General features: G+C 43.1%; 1 pseudogene; it reads left to right on the forward strand.

Annotated features, from left to right (window-relative positions):
• Positions 1–461: 461 nt before the first annotated feature.
• On the forward strand, positions 462–2,242 carry LOC126401235 (uncharacterized; annotated as a pseudogene).
• Positions 2,243–4,240: the final 1,998 nt, after the last annotated feature.

Here is a 4,240-nt window from a genome sequence, read left to right on the forward strand (position 1 = left end):
AGTGAACTGACGCCATTTGTCAGCAAAATTTCCAACCAACGGCTAGCTAGCTCGCTAACATGCTAACGTATTCCCAATAAGCAAAACGAACAAAACATGAAATATGCATCGAATGAATGAATGAATGAATGAATGAATAAATGAATTTGCATTGCCTACGATAAAGTTGCTAGTTTAAATATAAATATACTTACTTGATTATGGCGCGCGGTTCCAGCTCTGAAGAAGATGTGGGCCAGCTTCTTTGCTCAATTTCAGATTTGCGTGATCACGCTACGTCATCATGACGCCCCCGAGTCATCACGTCATACGGCGGCGCATGTGTGTTACATAAAATGACGACGCTAACATAGTATTTGCAGTTAACTGAACGGATTACTATGAGTTTTTAAGTATATTTTTAAGTTGAAGTTGTTGTAACTCATCTTGCTTTGTTGTAATGGACAATGAGTTCACTCAGCATGATTACACTAGTCCATCTGACTAAAACCCCAAATCCCTTTTTACAGTGCAGTGGGCGTCTTGACTGCTCCAAGGAAGAGGTAGATCTGTTCCTGCACAACAATCTGAGTGATCCAGACAGAGAGCAAGAGCTAGGACTGCAGACAGCCCTCTTGGAGGTACAAGCCCCCCTTGTGGAATTCAACACAACAGGAATTTGGATTCCAAAGGAGGAGAACTCAATCAAGCTGGAGCAATTCCGAACCATCTCACTTCTCAGCGTGGAAGAAAAGATCTTCTTTAGCGTCCTAGCCACAAGGATGACAGACTTCCTCCTGAAGAACAAGTACATTGATACATCAGTACAGAAGGGTGGCATTCCCAGAGTGCCAGGGAGCCTAGAACACACTGGAGTGGTCATACAACTGATCATCATTATTATGGGGATTTCAGGCTGAGAGTCATACTGGGGAGTATAACATCTAACTGGCACCAGCTCGAGAAAGGGATCATAACCGGCTGTACAATCTCTGTGATCCTTTTCCCCTCACCGTGAATATGTTGGTGAAGGCTGCTGAAACGGAGTACAGAGGCCCCCTGTCCAAGTCTGGAATCCGGCAGCCCCCCATCAGAGCCTTTATGGAAGACCTGACGGTTACCACTACATCAGTACCGAGTTGTAGGTGGATCCTTCAGAGCCTGGTAAAGCTTATTTCTTGGGCTAGAATGAGCCTCTGTACCCCGTTTCAAACAAAATCCAGGTCCATGGTCCTGAAGAGAGGCAAAGTGATGGACTAGTTTCGCTTTTCCAGTAATACCATCAATTACTGAGAAACCAGTCACCAGCCTAGGCAAGGTTTTTGACTGCAGCCTTAAAAACATAGCGTCAGTTTAAGCAACCATTAAGAAGCTCGAAGCTTGGTTGTCTGCGGTGGACAAGTCTGGCCTACCCACAAGGTTCAAGACATGGTTGTACCAGCATGGCATTTTGTCCCGTGTCCTCTGGCTTCTGTTGGTGTATGATGTGACTATGTCTACAGTAGAAGCCCTGGAAAGAAAGATCAGCTTCTACCTCTGAAGATGGCTGGGTCTGCCTCAAAGTCTCACCAGCAAAGTGCTGTACGGCGTGAGCAAAAAGCTTCAGCTTCCCATCAGCAGCCTGGAAGAGGAGTTCAGGGTCTCTCGCACAAGAGAGGCACTAGTCTACCGAGACTCCAGAGACTCCAGAGTGGCATCAGCTAGCATCGTGGTGCGGACAGGCAGGAAGTGGAGAGCACAAGAGGGGCTGGAGCTGGCAGAGTCTTGGCTCAGACACACGGCACTGCTGGGAACAGTGGCAACCAGGTGAGCAGGCCTGGGAGCCATCCCTCAGCCACAGTACGACGAGGCTCATGGCAAAGACAGACAGCATCTGGTCCTGGAGGAGGTCCGAGCAAGTGTTGAGGAAGTGAGGACCAGCAGGATGGTAATCATGCGGCAGCAGGGGGCATGGACAAGGTGGGAAGAGTGCTTGAGAGGAAGCTGACATGGAATGACATCTGGAAGGCAGAGCCACAGTGTATTAAGTTCATGATCCAAACTGTCTACGATGTGCTCCCCAGCCCAGCTAACCTGCATGCCTGTGGCAAAAGTGACGTTCCAACCTGTCCACTATGTCCCGGAAAGGGGACTCTGGAGCACATGCTGAGCAGCATGCTGAGCAGCTGCCCATCCAGCAGCCCTTGGAGAGGGCCACTACCGCTGGCGACACGACCGGACACGACAAACGTCCATGTTGGGAGATATTGAGAACACATGTTGAACCAGCATTCACGCAATAAAGATTAGGATAACAAATAAGATCTGGAAAACATAAGTGTGAATGCTGAATCAGCACTCACACTCCTCGCACTCCTCACTAATCATGAGGTAGGTCCCATATAATAAATACACATAAGATAATCATTTTGTAAAGATGAGAAGTGAAAAAGTGGGCTTCATTTAAGAAATTAGGACAGTCTTCAGATATGTACTTCACTGCTATTACAACAGTAAAGCATAACTGAAATTATCAGTAATAAAACTGAAGGCTGTATTCATGCCTACTATATTTATTCTCTCTCTCTCTCTCTCTCTCTCTCTCTCTCTCTCTCTCTCTCTCTCTCTCTCTCTCTCACCAATCAGATTTTGCCATGATCTCAGTAATTCAATCATCTCGTTGGTGCTAAAATTTTAAATAGTTTCCTTTCTGTCAGTTGTGACTTCAGTGTCAGATTGGTGTGACCCTCCACCCCATTCACCTCAAGCTTCTGTCACATTCAGCGCCCATGAGTCCTCCTACTGAGTTCATCAAAAGTCCAGCTCCGCATCCATCCAGATCTTTGGCATTGCTCCTCACCACCACCAGTGTTCAGACTCCCATTGGGGGATTTCTGTACAGGTTATGGGAGCACTACCACCCTATAGAAAAGACTCCACTCAGATTTCTTAAACTTTCCCATTGTGTACTATGTAAAAATAAACTTCTTTTTAAATAGATTTTATTTCTTTCTAACACAGCTGGGCTCAGTGTGTATTGTGTGAAAATTGACAGACTTTCTAAAGCACTTGCACTAAAAAGAAAAAAAGAAAAAAAAAAAAGAGGATCTGCATAGGAACTAAAATCCCTTCTATTGTCCTTGTGAGCTGTCCTGAGAATGGTGTATATCTTAGTTGTAACCGACCTGCTTTAGGAAGGAAGGCAATTACAGTGGGATTTCATGTACACCACAGCTCGGGATTACAAAAGCCTTACAATACAATCAGGGATTACAATCAGGATGGTGAGACCCCATGCTCCATTGTGGCTCTTCATGAGGTATCCTCAATCTCCAGTTGAATTGCCAAAACTCCAGATCTGTGAGGTAAATTTAATTTTTGAAGATCACAGGCCTTTATGATAATCACTCCTATTCCAACAGCAGACCGCAAGAGATTTCAGGAGACAGGATTACCATGGTTTGGTGACTCATTTGAAAAGAAAAAGGAAAAAATTAATTTAGAGGTTATGGTACATGAGAAGACAGCAGAGAAAACAATGGCTATGCTAATTTTTCTCACCCCTATCTGTAGTGATGACCCTGTCCACACACTACACTCTGTGTTTCTAAAATGTACTACGCAACATTTTATTGTTCTACAGCCAATATATTTGAACGAAAGCTTTTGTTCAGCTGCTGAGACTGAGAGTCAAATCCTTGAATATGAAGCATACAGACTAATATAGAGTCTGCAATATCACATCAAGCAAAGGCAACAGTGACAGTGCATGGTAATTCTGCTATGTGCAGGTCCACTGAAACAGGTGGAGGTTAGGAAATTGTCTTTAAAAGCAGCATTACAATGGCCACATTAAGAAAATAAATATCACTGAAACAGAGAAATAAAAACATGACAGCACAAGTAATTAATTAATTAACAATAATAATAATAATAACAATAATAATAATAATAATAATAATAATAACAATATAAAACACAAAGACACTAAAACAATGGGTGCTAATGCACACATTAAGTAGACATTTCTGATTAAGACTACACATAATATGCTAAAATAATCTTGTTAGCATTAACAACACACCAAGAACTGTCAATATCAGGCAAAGTAGATAAATAAAATGATTACTAGTAAATGTAGAACTAAAATTAAGAGATTGAGGGTCATATTTATCAGGGTTACATGTGTGCTTTCAGGCACAGATGTGGAGCATTCTGTCCCAAACACCAACCCAGTTACCATAATAAATGTAAAAAACCAAACCACAGATATGTTAAATTT

Source organism: Epinephelus moara, chromosome 14, assembly GCF_006386435.1.
Source record: "Epinephelus moara isolate mb chromosome 14, YSFRI_EMoa_1.0, whole genome shotgun sequence".
NCBI classification, from domain to species: Eukaryota; Metazoa; Chordata; class Actinopteri; order Perciformes; family Serranidae; genus Epinephelus; species Epinephelus moara.